Genomic DNA, 17,491 nt, shown 5'->3' with positions numbered 1-17,491 from the left:
AGAATGCTTTCTTAAACTTAAAAAGCTTTGTTTGGGTGTTTGGAATTTTCAGTCCATAAGGCTAAACATTTCAGCTCTGTGTTGCAAGATGGTACAATCTGGCTAAGAGAAACATGTTAAACTGTTCAGCATACAAAATTCATTTACCATAAGTATAATTTTAAAGCATTTGTTTAGAAATCCATCTATTCTGCCAAAGCCACTTAAATATTGAACTCTGCCATTCAACAGTCAAGTAAATAACAAGTAATGATAATGATAATGGTGTTTTTACATCTGTTCTTAGGCATTGCATCAAACAATAATATAATCATTTAGGTTGGAAAAGACGTCTAACATCATTGGGTCCAAACACTAAGTTAGCACAGCCAAGTCCATCACCAAACCATGTCCCAAAATCCAACCCTTCCCTGGCATTCTGTTCAACTGTTTAAGCACATTTGCAGAGAAGAAAAAAATGTGTCTGTTGTTCTACAGTAAATACCTGATCTGCATAGTTGTGAGGATGTCTGTTGGAGAAAAATAATTTGGGGAACAAAAATTATGCAATCATACAATTATTGAGGTTGAATGGGACCACTGAAGATCATCTAGATGCACTTTTTAATATTTGACTTCAAGAAGTAATTGTTTTTCTTGAAATTAAATCATTCTCAAAGGGTAGCTATTTTACATTTAGCTGTTTTATGTTTAAAGTGAGACAATAGTAGACAGATAATATTGAAATATGCACTAAAGCAGTTGGACTGTTATGAATTCAGTATCAGCCAGTGAGGGCAAATCAGATATCTTACTGTACATATTTTACCCTTAGGTGCACTACAGACAAAAAAAAATAGATGGAAACAATCTTAACTTGGTCTTGACTGAAAGACTGAAAGAAATGATGACTATCAGAATTATATTATTAGCATGTTTGCTGCCTTTATGAAGAAGAAAAAGATTAGGTTTTTAATATTGGAGATAGATTTATCAGAGACTCAGATGCATATTTTCAGGTAAATACAGGTTTGCTAGAATGCATTGTTTTTTAAAAATATACTGTCTAGATGTGGTTTTTTATTTTGAAAAGGGGAAGGTAGATAGTGGCCTGCTATCTGGTCGAAGATTTGCTTATTCAAGTCCTTATTGTATTTGATCCAAAATACAAATAATGAAAAATTCTTGCTAAGCAGGGACTTAATCTTTGTGTATTCATCTTGCCTTAATCAAACATATAGTCTGACTGGGGAGGGAGGAAAAGAAAAAGAAAGTTTAATTACTTCTTTCTTAAGTAAAAATGCATAGATATATGGTCTAATCAAAACCAGTTAGTGTTGCTGTCACTTGATTCAACTGTTGAGAGAGATGGTAAGAAAGTTATATTGAGGAATCCCTGTAGTGCAGGTAGCTCAGGGTCCAGCTGCATTACCAACTGCAGGTTGAGCCCTGGGCAAAGACAACCCAAGACAAGAGGCTGTGACCTAGCACTGACCCTTTGAACAAATGGCACAGAGACCTGTGGCCCCACTGGGTGACTGGACACTCAGAGACACAACAGGAGTTGGGGACCCCCAGAATTTGGCACACTCAGACTGTGAGGGTATAAAACCCAAGAGTTCCTTCGTTCAGGTCCCTCATCTGAGGCACCAGCTCAAGCTGCTATCTTGCCATTTAGTCATTGAACCAAGGTTAAATTATTTTAGGAATTGGGATGTCTGGGACTATACTGTAGGATATCTGGGGCTGACGCTGTAAGGAAATGTGGTCTGACTGTAGATGTAGGGTGTGTAGCAGTGAAGTGGCCTCGATGTCAGCTCAGGTGGGTGCAAGAGTGACTGCCAGAGTGGATCCTGAGTGGTTGGACAGTAAAGTGGGTTTAATAATTAGGAATTTACAGAAATACTTCTACTTTCATTAAAAAAAGAGTTACATGCTAGATTAGGGTCATGCTCTTTATTTTAGTTTGGAAAAGATGGGACAGTTTTTGGATTTCAGTGGAAAATGGTGACAGTACTGTCATCCTATTGTGACCTTATAAGAAAGATGCTTGGAAAAAAGTGGGGTTTGAGTTTTTCCCTGTTTTATTTTGGTTCCTGAAACAAGGTGAAAGAAGTTTTGTGCCTCGTACAATGAGGCAATATTCAAAATATTGCCCAATATTCAAAATGTTCCTATAGGCTGTACAAAACAACTAATTAGCTGATATAAGATTTTGGATTCTGCTGCAGTGCCTCTGTGACTTTTTCATTTTTTTTTCATTGTAAATACCAAGTGTTGGTGTTATTATGCTTCTGCTGAAGTTAGCTGTGCCACCAACTTTGGGAAATTTAATGTTGTTGAAAATTCCTGTCCTATGATGTATTGAGTAGCATTTGAAGGTAAATATATTAATCCAAATATGCCACCAGTTTTCTGTTTTCAAAATATGTGAAAATATATAATAAGAAAGGGGGAGTTTCTCAGTGTATGTTAACTTACTTGTACATGTGTAAATCAAAACACTTTACCTTCTCTATCTATACACTATATCTTCTCTATGTTTTGAGGAATTCATTGATGCTACCACCTATTTCACTGCAGAAGTAACCAAAGTCAATGTTCTTTTCTTCTTATTTATTGCTTTCGACTCCATTTATGGTTCTGCTGGATTGTTTTACTCTTTCCAACCTAAGAAATAATTTTGGCTATTTTCTGAAGTTTCCAATATTTCAAAGGCAATTTAAGGAAAGAAATGCACATCTGCCAAGCATAAATTATTGAAATTTATGGCTTGATTTAGGTGCCAGAACTGGGGACATAATATTAAACTCTTGTTTACTAGTTGCTTAATGGCTCCACACCAGTCTATTCCAAAGGGAAAATTAGTTATTGTAGTAAATGCAATTGTCCCAAGCTATTCAGTGATTATAGAACCAGTGTAAGCCTATTCTCTATACTTAAATTTTACTTCTCACAGTCATAAATTTGGTTTATCAAATCAATCCAAATCAACCAAACCAAATCAACCAACCAAAAGCAGATTATTATATGTAGCACAGTTAGCACATGCATCTATAGTGACAATCATTTGGCTTAATCAAACATGATAATGCTCTGTTCTAATACTGAGAAGTTGAGTCGTTAAAGCCTTGGTACTGCGTATGAGTATTATGAATACTGTGTGGAACAAAGGTTCCTGCGTGGCCTATGGAAGACTAAGTGAAATCTTGTGGTATTCAGAGCAGCCAAAGCAACAAGCAATTTTAAGTTTTCTTTCTCACATTTAGAGCTAACCAAAAGGAAACACATAAGAAAAAAATCCATGTTAAATCCTTATTCAGAGGTGGAGAAAAACGACTCCCTGTAGTTAAGGCAGCTACCATAAACTTTCTTTCAGAAAATGGAACATGATTTTTTACTTATTTTGGAAAAAAAAGAAATGTGCTAATTCTGCAGGTGTTTTGATTGAAAAAAAATCCAAACTGCCATTTTCTGTTTTACACACCTTATAGAAATGAACCAATCCCCAAATCAAATTGGTAACTGAACTTTTAGAGTGAGGTACTGCATAGAAATGTGCCTACCAAGATGCAGAATCTCTTTTGAGAGAGAATCTTTCTTGACAGGCTCAACTTGATAAGTGAGCAATGGTGTTTTGAGTAAAATAAATACTAATTGATTGGATATGTATAGAAGGTAGTCCTGGAGCTATTCATCCCACCCAATGTTGTGTCAGCTTGGGATGCTCTTAGAAGTATAATAATAGGCTCAGGGAAGTTTTGAAGTGAAAAACAAGATAATCTACAAAGTTCAGACACTTCTATGCCTAAGCAGCCACTGGTGGGGAGTTTACAGAATCTCAGGGAGTTTTTTTGGGAAGAGTTAGCTTCCCAAGGTCAAATTAAGTATGTGCATTTCTAAACTTATTTGCCTGCCATCCTTTATTCAGATGCTCACATAATTTCTTCAGTTAAAGGAAAAAAATATTTAAGAGAAACTGACAAATGGAGGTGTGGGATACAAAAAACCACAAGAGGTGGTAGATTTTATAATTGCTAAAGTTTGAGGAGGTTGAATAAAACATCAGTAATAGGTGTAGAGTTATGGTCTACAAAATGCATTGACTAGGAAAAACTGCTAGTATTTTCTTACTCTACAGCTGTCTAATCTTATGATTTATCTTTGAATTTTCCTGTATGTGACATCAACCCACTTGTCATTCATACTGCTTTTTGTTGTCATTTGTTTACCTTCTTTCAGAAACAGTCTTTAATTTTGCATTGGTTTTAACCGTTTCCTTTCCTTACATAATTCTATTCTTCAGATGGTGGGCAATTAGCTTTGATACATAGCTAAATATGCCCATATTAATTTTTTCTATGTCCTCTGAACTAGCAAATGTTGCCATCTTCAATGATATTTATGCACTTGCTGAACATCCATGACACTTTTATATGATGTAGCACTTTAGAAGCTTCAGTCACGGCCTCATTTTCTGCCACCTGGCTTCATTTTACTGACCTGATTGGATATAGCGTGATATAATTCCTCAGTCCCAAATGCTGCTTCATCATATAAACATAAACAAAAAACCTCCAGCTATTGGCATTGTTATTTAACCAAGGAGTTAGAACGATAGACCAGAAACACGCTTGTGCTCATTAATTCAGATAAGACCTTTGGACTTTAAATGGAGAATCTGGTGTTGCAGGAGCAGTTGTTTATGAATCACAGCTAGTTCCAAACCAGAGAATCACCGTTTTACAGTGGGACTGCAAGAAAGCGAGATGTGCCAAAACTTTTCAGAGCAGCATTCTAATAGTGCCATGGTTACATTTAGGGAGCTTTATACTCTTTGCAGAAGCTCGTAATGTTTTAAAAATTCCCCAAAAGACTTTGAACCACTGGAAACAAATATTCCCCAAATGTCATTACATGTTGAAATATAAAGTTAATTTAATCCCAACTTCTCAAATGTGTAACTCTGTATGTGTACTCTTGTATCTACTTTACAATTGTTCTGTTCACTTTTAGTGAATCTCTGTAAATTTTGAACAGTAGCATGGAATATTGTGCTGGCAACTCTCCAGATGCCTGAGGATAGCAAAAATTTGCATATTACTTTGAATTATTTTACATTTCTAATACATCTATTTGAATTCTCCACTAGATAAAAATGAAAATTTAATGCATTAAGACCTTTTACTCTGTAGTTGTGGATGGAAAAAAGAGAAGAAAATATCTGAGAATACGCTTATTGTCTTTGAAAGCTATGCTGTGTATTCTTTGTTTCTCTGGTGCTTTTGTAGCATTTAAAAACAAACAAACAAAGCAACCAAAGATATAGAAGAATATACTAAAAAAAAAAAGCTAAAGATGGTATTGATGATGATTTATGTTCCATTTTTTTCTCATTGTTTAATATTTTTCCTTTATCTACAGTATCTCGTTTCTCCTCTCTATTGAACAGTTTGACTTCCTCACTTCTCCTAATGATATTCTTACTTCTTGGGTTTTCTTTTTTTTTCTTAATACCTTTCCTTATGACTGTTGCAGAAATGTTTATATAAAAGGTATATTAGGTCAGTTGGAGAACTTCTCCCAAACTAGGGCTGCAGTTCATATAAGCAAAGGACCCTTAACTTTCTGTGACTTTGCATGAGGTCTGAAGCCCCACAGGTCTTTCTAACAACCTTTATTAGAAATCCTACCTAACAGAAAAAAATAAACAATTAATTTTTTGACAGTAAATCTGTATTTTATAAAGAGTTTGGTGGTGCATATAATGAGTGTGATAGGAATTGTATGTATACAGAGAAAAAACATTAATTTTGTAAGATCTATGTTAGTAAGGTAAAATTCTTTATAAAAACTTTGCTTTTTACTAAACTATTTTTAAGCCAAATAATGTGGCTGTAAATGATTACAGATATTGCTGATTTGAGATAAAATATCAAATGTTGCTGCAAAGAAAGTGCAAATCATATTTTATTAATGGCAATTTTCTTTCCCTCACTTCATATATCTAATTATGGGTGAAGGAGAAGTAAGTCCACTTTTCATGTAAGGTTATTAACTTGACAGTATCCCTTTAAGTTGCGAGGATGTGCAGAGTAGTTAGGAATGTGAGATACTGTAGGGTACCAAATGTGTGATGTGATGTTGCTAGGCAACTCCCTTATTGTTTTAAACAAACCACATAGAGCTGGCAACAGCTGTCAGAGCTCTCTTGGCTCTTGACAGTAACACAGACCTCAAAAGAACTTAGAACAAAGATCTTCCAAAATAAGCTCTAATATATAACATAATCGCATAGTGCAAGCAAATGTGTGAACCTGTTTGTTAAGTTAGCAATAGTTATCTGTTACAATGTTATAACCAAATATTTCATGACAATTATGTAAATTTTTTACATATATTTAAAAAAAGAAAGAAAACCCAACTGTTAGTTCATCAATTTGTCTTTTTAAAAGGTTGCCTTTCAGAGCTGCCAATGGTAGCAAATCTGTTTGCATGTATTCAACGAGCATCCTACATGTGCAGTCAAGAGAGGTAAAATGTTACATAGAGAATAGCCATCTGTATATGTTTGTCGATTTTTTCCTTTTCCCTGCTGTTGAATTTTGTATATTTTGATAAGTCAGAAACAGAGGTGAGATCATTTTTGTCAGTATTACAGTCCATAAAAATAGATTTAGGTGTGGCACACTAACAGCTATCAATAAGGCAAAGCTTTTAAAACAGGAACCAGCCCCCAAGATTTCAAAAGAGAGCCCAGATCTTAACTGAAATAACCCAAGATCTGTCAGAATTTTTCACATTAGGAGATAAATAGGTCTGTAAACAGCCTATTGTCTGGAAATAAATCCAGAATGCGAAAAATAGAGAGTAGCTCCTTACAGGTTTTCCACTTCCTCCGGACTGCTCAAAAACAAACCAGCTTAAATCCAGCAGCGGGGCAGTGCTGAGCTTCTGCTAATGTTCCTGTCTTAGCCCAGCATCAGAGTTCATATGCAGCATCATACAAACTTGTTTGGCCGGCTGTTGCATTATTCACACCCCACTAAAGTGCAGGTGAAGTCAGCGTCTAAGTGTCCGGGTATTCTCATTGCTGTGTGAATGATCTCACCATCACACTACTGGCAGCAGCTTTGCTTGATCTCTGCCTGTAATTGTTCAGTTTTCTCTATTCTGATCAACAAAATACAGACTTGAATATCTAGCTAGTTAAAGCTGTTGAAGGAATCTTCTGAGCTCTAGAGACGCTCTCTGTGGCAAAATGAATGTTTAAATATACAGAACAGCTGTTTTTCAAGTTGCTGCTCACCCTACAAATGACAAACTAGCAGAGATTAAGCCTGACTGCCCTAGACTCTAGAATGTATGCTTTTCTACTTTGATGTTTTTCTCTCTATCTATCCAATTAAGAATTTAATTCCACCCTGAAGGGAGAATTTTTTCAAATATAAATTTTGTCAAATCTCAGCCTTGTCTTTTGTAAAATTTCAGAACATGAAAATAGCTTAGTGGTTCAGACTATGAGTCTACATAGCATGATATCCTGACTATAAGGTGTGCATATACTGATGCCTGAAGAAGAATAAAAAACAGTATAAGAGGATATAAAACTTCCTTAAGGTATTCTCTTGTTCTCTGACTGTTAGACTTTGGCTAACAGGATTTCCTGTTATCATTTAGATACTTAGGTATTTAGTGTCGATATGGTTCCTATTTAGTAACATTTAAACGTTCACTTTGCACACTCTTCCTCTGAATCCACAAAACTCTCTGCATCCACGATATCTTCTGGCTAGGAGTTACACAATTCAGTGTAGCAGTGTGCAGTGAATCCCAGCCTCTTGTTTGTTCCAAGCCTGTATCTCTCAGTTTTACTTGATAGTGCCCAGTGCTCATGGACATGTAATAGATAGAGGCAGTGAATAATCTAATCAGCTCTCCACTATGTCGATGCAATTTATGTTTTGTAGGCTTCAAATTCCTCTTTACTCAAATTGAACAATCCTGGGCTACTTAGTTGTTCAGATGGAAAGCGTTACTTATCTTTGCTTGGCTTTTTGCAGTTTGTGTCCTTCGTGGGAATAGGAGAGGATATTCAAGAGGTACAAGATGGATTTTTTTTATTGTGGTGTAATGTTTATTTTTTTCCATTTTTCATTCATAGTAATTCCTAGAATTTATCCTGCTTTTTTGACTACTGCCTAGTACTAGTCTACTGTTGATCATGACAAATTGCTGTTTTCCCACCCCAAGCCATTTCACTACAGAAATAATGTTCAATTCTTCCCCACAGTATAGATTTATCACTTTTCTAGCAACTTTCTCTGACAATAGCCAATCTAACTGTTCATTTGTTGTTGTTTTCTCCAGTTTCAAAAACAATGGAATATTTTTTTAAAAAATTAAGTATTGATTGAGGGAAGAGGAGGTCATCCAAATGTCTTTATCTGCCAATTGATATGTGTGAAGCAGCGTTTTCCCTTAAAGGGATCAAATGGAGGGCAGCAATTCAACCTGAAGTCTCTGTGGGAACATTACAGAATATTTGAACATCTGCTTTGAGAACCTACTTGAAAAATAACCACGCACAATAGAAGAGGAACATGTGCTGCATGCTGAAGACCACTGGTAATACTGCTGGCACAAGCAAAAAGAGAAAAAAGCTCATAGGTTACATGGAGATTGTCCATTTAATCATATATGTAATTTTGCATTTTTAAATAATAGTTTAGTAGTTACAAAACTATAGATAGGCAAATTATCACTATGATTTGAAAGTCAACGGTAATTTAAGTGCCCTGAAATTTAGGCAGAAAATATGCAATAACATTTTCTCTGTTGTTTATTTGGAAGTAATACGTTGGTATTTGCATTTTGTTTCTGCAGGAAGATAATTAAGTAAATAGAGAAAATGGAAAAAAATGCCACAATTCTTATGTAATGAAAAGATGGCTATTACCAGATGGTCTCCTGATAGAAATCAGAGTCTATTTTTCAGGCCTGCTGAAAAGTAGAGCTCTACTTCCTCCCTTGGTTTTGGGTCTCCAGCATGGACAGAAGTGTTGCAAATTCTGGTATATAATTTGGGTCTGTTTACACTACTGTTGCATGAGTTGGCAGGCTGATGTACAAGAAAATGTATTTATGATTTTAATCCTAGGTACTGTACTATTAGTGTTATGCCTATAGGTATATCAAATCAGTAAATGTTGAGTCATGAGAGGACCCATTTTTCCTATGCTAATTTAAACAGTTTTTGAATGTATTTCAGTTTAGTTATTCATGGTTTGTAAATATTATATTTAATTTAACTCTGTTTTAATATATCTTCAGAAAATACTATACTTTGACTTTATATGGCACTAACACACTTGGACACAATGTGTAAATTATATAGTTCTAGATATTAAATATATACACATACATTGAAATTCAGTGTATCCTTTTGCAGAAGTTGAAAAAGATTTTTCTATAACTTTTTTTTCTATGACGAAAATAAATAGTTATATGGGGCTTAAGGTCTGGGCTTCTGACTCAGAAGGACTGGTTACATAAATGAAAGATTGAAAAGGATTACAGGCTAATACTCTCTCTGAGAAACTTCTCTAGTTTTAAGAGCACCCTGAGCTTACAGCCAATGAGTGAAAAAAAAAATCATTTTTCTAAAAAACTGAGTTATTACATTTATGTCTACAGTCCTTCTTACTGGCCCAGTTTTCTATTTCCCAGCATGAGTTAGAATCAACATTAACACGCATTTCAGGAAAAGATGTACAAGATGACACTTTAACCATTCTATCCTATATTACTTGTGAAATTTGTTGTTTTAGTACTTTTTATTCATTTCAGTCATGGTTGTAAAATAGTGAAGACTGGTAGTATTAAGCTGTGGAATATGGTTTTTGCCTAGAGCAAATACAACATTACGCATTGTCAAACTAAAGCTTGACAAGTAGTGGCAAATTTCATGACATGGAAAAATTACATGACCTCAAGTATCTTTTTCACAGGTTGAATTATCAAATAATGGCCAACTTTTGCCAAATTCTATTTGAAAATATTTACATTTCTTTACATCTTTTCCATTGGGCTAAGTAACACTTCCCTGTGCATGCAAATCCTGCTTAATGTAGTAGTAATTGCATGAATAAACTATCCTGCTTTCTCAAGTCATGTGAGCTATTAGCATAAATATCTAAATGCTTAAGATTTAACTTGCGAATTCAAAAGGAACATCTGTAGCACATACAGGATGTTGTAATGTTACTCACCACAACAGGGTAGGTCAATCAATAAGGCAATTTATTCATTCATTGATAAGGAACGGGCAAGCAGCGCTGGGGACTCGGGGCGTCTGTGCTCCGCCAAACACGTCCGTCCTACCCCAGGTCACTGCCCCTTTTATTGGCAGTTTTTGCTGGGGCCGTGTTGTGCCTACTGTGCTGGGGTATAAGCCCGGGCAAGCCCAAACACGTTGGCTACCATTCAAGTAGCAGTAGCTACAAGCCCCCACCAGGTCTGGAAAGACTTGAACATGTTGTCAGGTTACACTCTTAACAAGCAGGTAACAGTAATGACAAGTCTGTTCATGTCCACACAAGCCCGTGCTTCCTTGTACATATAAAGTGGGTACAACATATAGTGGCAAAATTAAAAAATACATAAAAACAAAAAGGCCAACAATTTACAGCAGAATGATTTATACAAATACAATGAAATAATTAGATTTTCCTGTGTCTCATTTCCATGCTTTACTTTGGATTCAGAATTCTTATTTAAATTCCGTGGTGTATTTTCATAATGATGTGAATCACTGTGTAACATCTCACACAGGATATTGTAAATTTAGTAAATTAGAAAAATTCTGAGTAACCTATAATTAACTTTGGGTGAAACGTAACTCAGTACATTCAGAAACTTGCTGTTTCTGTCATAATAATGAAAATAAACTTCAGCTATTTAGCCTTACTTATGTACTTTGTAGTTTGAAATAAAAACTTTAAAATGTTAATTGCATTCGTAGTCACTTGGTAGGAAATAAGTAACAAACCAAAATATACTCAGGTTTCCACATAGTTTTTATAGCTAGATAGTTACAACAGCTGAAGATGGTTTCCCCATAAACATTATTAATATCCAGAGACAGAAGGATACCATTTAACATAACGTGTTAGAACCATATTTGGCTTAGTTATGTTCCAGTCATTTGAAAAATCTATCCCTGAGGTAATTGCTTTTTCAAAGTAGGAATTTGTGTCAAAAAAGCCTGCAAAATAGCAGCCTGAAATGTCCTTTTCTTAAAAAAAAAAAAAAAAAAAAAAAAAAAAAGAAGAAAAGAAAAAGTAGTAGGAGCCAAGAAATATTAAAGTCTCAACTTTATAATTACAGCAACACTGTAGGAAAAAAAATAGTATGTAAATTTGCTGTTTACAAATGTACAGTGCTGCGAGGAAACCTACCTATCTCTGGGGTACTGTGGTACAGCAGAGTAAAGATTTAGCTCTCCAGCCCTTCACAGCTCATTTTACTTCTGAGACAGCACTGTGACAGAGCAGTTCAACAGACTAATTACACTATTTTGCATGCAAGTGGTGAAATGCATAGGTAAATGCTGATTTACCACATTAGCACTTCAGAGAGAAGTGATTTTTTTGAGGATGGAAAATTAATAGGAGTATATGAAAATGGATGAGAACATATTTTGAGGATGGAATGAATAAGAGTATATCAGATTTTATTTTTAATCTCTTTTGGTTTTTCTCCAGGATCATTAGGAAGCTTCTAGCTCCAGTTGCAGATATTGATGTACTGAGTTAATCAGTGCCATTTCTAGAAGGTGTTGATTGCTTTGTTCAAATTTAGTGAAACTACAGCAGCATGAATTTTCACCTGTTCTTCAAAAGCTCATTCATCTCCCCGGATGCCTAAAATGCTTACCCTGCTTCAGAGCTGCTAGTACTGAACTCTTTAGATTAAAGAGGGCTTGGATATGCTAATCAGATCTCCATCTGCAAATACTCTATCCAGCAGCAGAGAGTAATGTGTGAGCCTATCAGCATTTGTAGCTCTCCAACAGTTAGGGCATGAGTAGCCACAGCAGTAGAGCCACTGAAGTTGAGAACATGGGTGTTTGGATACCAAAGTACTGCTGAAACTCCAGAGACACAACTTAGCTATGCCGTTTTGAATTTTTGTCGTATATCCTCAGTTTTATCTGCTTGGTACTAAACAGCGGCATAAACATTCACTAGTAGGAGCCCAAGAAGGGACAAACCATGAAGAAATCAAATGGAAAAATGAAAATAGCCTTTATTTTGAGCATTCTTTCAAATTAAAATGGTTCATTCTACTAGGACTAGCTGTAAGTACTAAATCTAAAAAAAAATAGGCTATTAGAAAAGTAAAATAAAGAGAGAAATTCCTAATGCTTGGATGGACAAGTAGAGGAGAACTTTGGAGAAAAAACTTATACAAGGAGGATGAATAGACTTTTCCCATTCTCCGTTAAAGATAAATTAGATTCTGACCAGCTGAGTTGGTTTGTTGAGCCTCTGAATAGGGAGGGAAGCGACAAAAGGAAATGTCAAGATGTGTTGTCATATTGATTTTTCATTTTTAAATCAGGATTTCTGAGAAACAAATGTAGTTATTTACTTCAAAACAATTAGTTATAAATCATTACAATGTCAGAGAACATTGAAAGACAAATAATAAGTGTAGTGCATGGCTACATCTCAAAGAGCTTGTTTGGATAATCTGGCCTTAAGTAGCATAAGGTTTGAGAAGCCAAGTTTATCATGTACTAGTGCACTTGAGTAGAATGTTTTTGTGAAGTCTTGCCCTTAATGACATTATTATCTGTAGGTACTAAATGCCTTTTAAAAATCTGTCGCTTGCTGCTGGACGAGTCATCACAAAGAAGCCAGGGAGATGGAGGATGTAAAATTGGCTTCCAAAACATACTGGCACCATTTCCCTCTTATCCTGTTTGCTCCTTGTTGTTTGTTTGTTGTTTTGTTGAGGGGGTTGGGTTGTTGCTCTTTTTTCCAGAAGTAAGGGATTGTAGAACCAATATGTGTACTTATAACTACAGAAGAAAAATCACTAAAGAGGGTCTCACTAGTGCTGAGAGAAAGACCTGATAAAAGATCTTTACCTCCCTGTCTAATATTATATTTGAAGGATTCCAAGAGCAGTATGAGGGCACAGTCTCCTGGTTTCATTTACTGTTAGTCTAGCCAGTGTATTTATTGACTCACATTAAATACATCATTATTTACACACATGCAAATTAAAGCAAACCAAAGACCTTTATTTCTAGTTGTTTATTGACGTCACTGGTTGACAGTGAAACAGGGTGAATGAAATAAAGCATGTCAGTTGCTTGAGGATGACAGAACATGTGCTGAGGCAGGATGATTTCATTGCCTTTTACTGCCTAAAAGCCTGTAACTAAGCATTGCAATCATTCTGGGCACTTAGCTGTTAGGCTCTGCTGGGCTGATACTTCACTGGAGAAAACTTATATAAACTATGCTATTCTAAATCTCAACCTTTCAAAAATATGAAACTTACAAAGAGAGGCTATTAATAACCCTGGGATGTATATTTTGAAATGAATCATTATGCACTTCTAGGAGCATATTGGTTACCATTCCTGCCATATGTTTATACATTCTTGATCCACATCCATCTGGCACAGAAATCTGTCAGAATGTGTTCAAAAGTGATTTGAAGTGTCTTAAAAGCCAAGTGCAAATTTGTACTCTGGCTTGTGTAGAGTACAGGGTAAAAAAAGCCTTTTTCAAAATTCAGTTTAGTATTTTAAATTAAATTGATTGCACAACTTTAAAAATTGTCATTTAACAAACTTAAAAAGAAGTTGAAGTAATTAATTAGCTGTATTCTTGAATCACTATTTAATAAGCAAATAATAGTAACTTGAAAGTGTCTTTGGACATTTCTCAGGGCAGAGCACCCTTGTCTTTACTTTTAGTTAGTATACAAGAAATATTTGATATTGATCTTTAAATATTTAAGAGAAAAATTTTTCTTTGGAGAGGAATATCAGGATGTAAAATTACAAATGGTCACACTTTTTCCATTTGCCAATTAAATTGAAACTAGAATTGACTAATCATATATACAGGCTATATTTTAATGTAGAGGTACTGTAGCACAAAGGTAAATCTTTTTCACTGTTGGAGTTCCAAAAATCCTTTCTTATGGTCAGCTAAAGTTAATCAAAATTTTTTAGCAGACATATGCATTTTGTATTTAATTTTTATGTTCTTCACAACAATGGTATGCAGCACTACAGGTAGGAGTAAGGGTGCCTGGAAGTTGCCCAGTGGAAGAGGACCTAGGGGTGCTTGTTGACAGCCAGCTGAACTTGATTCAGCATGTGACCAGGTGGCCAAGAAGGCTGATGGCATGCTGGCCTGTATCAGCAATAGTGTGGCCAGCACAACCAGGGCCATGATTGCCCCTCTGTACTCAGCACTGGTGAGGCTGCACCTTGAGTGCTGTGTCCACTTCTGGGCCTTTCATTCCAAGAAGGACAAGGAGGTGCCAGAGTGAGAAGCATCTCTGGGTGCTGCCCCAGAGAAGGGCAATGGAACTGGTAGAGGGTCTGGAGCACAAGCGCTTTGAGGAAGAGCTGACGAAGCTGGAGTTGTTTAGCCTGGAGAAAAGGAGGCTCAGCGTGACATTATCACTCCCTACAACTGCCTGAAGGGAAACTGTAGCCAGGTGAAGGTCAATCTCTTCTCCCAGGCAATCAGCAACAGGACAAGTGGACATAATCTAAAGCTGCACCAAGAGGGGCTTAGGTTGGACATTAGGAAGAACTTCTTGGAAAGGATGATTAGATATTGGCTGCCCAGGGAAGTGGTGGAGTCATGGCTCCTGGGGGTGTTTAACAAAACACTGGATGTGGCACTCAGTGCCATGGTCTAGTTGACATGGTAGTGTTCAGTCATAGGTTGGACTCCATGATCTCAGAGGTCTTTTCCAAGCAAACTGATTCTGTGAATCTTAAAACCAGTGTTAAGAGCATAAACCAAACTTTGGATCAGCGATGACATCTTGTTAGTGGTAAGTTGCAAGTGTCTCCAGCTGTACCCTCCTTGCACTCTGAAATGCTTTGGATGGTATCTATGAGCACAATCTATGATGGAAAGATGCATGATGAGTGTATAATTAAAAGTATCTATGCCACTGATGTACTTATGTAACCCTGAATTCCAACTGTCTTCTCAATTAAATACAAATAATTAAAATGCCAATTATTAGCATCCTGTAATTATGACTCTTACCAATTCCATCATTATCTACTCATTTCCCTTCATGATAATATCCACCTGGAGAGAACCTTGTATCTACAGTCTTCAGGAACCAGCAGGATGTTGGGTTTTTTCTTTATTTGATAAAAGAATATAAAGTTAATAATAACCCTTCAGACATGGCTTGCATGTTTCAATTCCAGACACTGTTTCACTCGAAAACAATAAGAAAACTTGGTTTTGATCCAAAGCTGATTTAGTGATTTTTAAATTATATTACATGTGATTTATTAGATTATCATTTTAACAAATTCCTATCAATTTTCACATGTACATATTCAGTAATAAGACAGGAATTTTATATTGAGAATAGATTGTTTTTCCTGATATAATAGGTAGCTCAAAATTAAGTACATTGGATGTAGTTTTATGCATGTAAAAATTATACTGCAATCAGTACAAATGCTTTGAATAACCTGAAAAGAACACAGTTATTTCTACCCCCACCTTTAGTTAGAACGTTGATATTTAGGGTTTGATTAATATTGCATTTGCTTTAATTCTGGAATCTGACATTTTCAGTTGAAGTTGCTTTACTGTCTGATTTCAAGAGTTCAGGTGCTCTGGTGGAGTGGAACTTGTTAGGGTGCTGTTTACTAATCAGGGCCTGCTGACCAGCGAAATGCCACACTGGTAATGTAAAGTTATACAGTTCATCTGCCTAATGAGCCATCCAAAATATCAACCATCAATCCCAGCTTCAAGACCCTGTGTGCTGAATTTGAATAAGAGACCTGGCCCTACTGACTCTGCTGATCTTTAGGGATGCAAACAAGGGTTGCCTTGTTTCCATCTGCTTATGCAGGTCCTTGGGCAGTGCCTTTCAGGACATATCTCCTATTACAATATCCACCTCACGAGTGTCAGATGTGATATGCTAGAATTAAGAGATTGAAGTTGCCATTCAGCTGGGACAGTTCATATCTGGAAGCAACTGAGTCCCTTGTTATCCCACACCATGTAGCCCATGTCATGACATCCTTGTGCCACCTTTACCTTTTTTCGGGCTGCAGCTGCTCCAAGCTGTGTCATTTTCCACAATATTCCCTTAATTACCAACATCCAGTTTATCATACCGCATGAAAGCTGTTAGGTAATCCCACCAGTGGGCACTACTGAAATACACCTAGAACTGCCAAAGACGGGGTGAGTTCAAGCTTTTACTGTCATTCTTCTGTAGAGAGTGGTGTAGTAGAGAAAGGAATATTATTAAAATACAAAGATGTTAAAATCTATAAACCGAAACAGTGAGCTTGTGCTTCTTTCTTCCTCCTAGTTTTTTTCTGTTTCTTTTTTCCCCTCCTCTCTTTTTTGTCTTTTACTGTCATTACAAATGTTGAAGAATGCTAAAATGAAAAAATGCCTTATTGAATTCTGGGAAAACTAATAAACATTTCCATAGTAGCTGGACAATTGACTGTATAAAGCTTTAGTATCATAAAATATACTTTCAAATTAGTATCAAGTGATATATGAATACCACTGTTTCTGAAGTATCTCAGAAAGCATTAATCAGCACAGCCTGAGTAGGAGCAATTTAATTTTTTATCAGCAGTGCTTTATCTGCTTTAATTTCGTTCTGTATATATTTCCATGACAACTAAGGGAAAAATCAACTCTGAACCAAAATTTAGTGAAAGCAAGACAAAGCAAGCTGCTTTGATTCATGCTGCTCTGATAAATGTCAGTTTGGCAATCAGCTGTGAATATTTTTTTTCCATAACAGATAGCAATTTTGTTTATTTTCTTAAAAAAATCCAAAAGTTAGGCATTTATGGAAATTAGAGGTTTTGTTATTTCATAGAGTTTTGTTTTGAAATGTTTATATTTATAGATTTTTCCTCTTTTTAATGCTAATGATTGTTATCTTGGGTTTAAAATCCTTTCTGCTCTGTTTTTCTAATCTGTCTTGAAGAGATCTTTAAATATGACTGAGCTAAAAAGATAAGACATAAAAGTAGAATGTTGTGTGCTGTAAGGTTATGCTTCCTTGAAGAGATGCAGTTTATGTTTGCCTGGAATGGCTGATATTTTTCCTAAATAAGTAGATCAACACTATCTGGAAAAAAAATGGAGATACTTCTGACTGGGAGCATCAGATCTCACAATTCATGGGCAGACTTACTAGGGACAATTTCATTGTGTCTTCATACAAGTTAACAGCACAT

The 17,491-nt window shown here is 35.8% G+C and overlaps 3 long non-coding RNA genes across 5 annotated transcripts in view; 2 read left to right on the top strand and 1 right to left on the bottom strand.

The window, feature by feature from the left end:
- Positions 1-10,731, bottom strand: part of LOC148223971 (uncharacterized) — a 45,581-nt gene extending 34,850 nt beyond the window's left edge. Inside the window, exon 1 of the long non-coding RNA XR_015803200.1 lies at positions 10,251-10,731. This is a non-coding gene — a long non-coding RNA (uncharacterized LOC148223971). The remainder of the gene's footprint in view (positions 1-10,250) is intronic.
- The window catches only part of LOC148223969 (uncharacterized), a 134,416-nt gene that overhangs the window by 24,576 nt on the left and 92,349 nt on the right, over positions 1-17,491 (top strand). The gene's annotated exons all lie outside the window — the stretch shown is intronic.
- The window catches only part of LOC148223970 (uncharacterized), an 82,914-nt gene continuing 81,712 nt past the window's right edge, over positions 16,290-17,491 (top strand). For all 3 annotated transcript variants that reach the window (XR_015803208.1, XR_015803209.1, XR_015803205.1), the window contains exon 1: positions 16,290-16,469. This is a non-coding gene — a long non-coding RNA (uncharacterized LOC148223970). The remainder of the gene's footprint in view (positions 16,470-17,491) is intronic.

This window comes from Sturnus vulgaris, chromosome 4, assembly GCF_052056855.1.
Source record: "Sturnus vulgaris isolate bStuVul1 chromosome 4, bStuVul1.hap1, whole genome shotgun sequence".
NCBI lineage: Eukaryota > Metazoa > Chordata > Aves > Passeriformes > Sturnidae > Sturnus > Sturnus vulgaris.
This window is presented reverse-complemented; position numbering and strand designations above follow the sequence as displayed.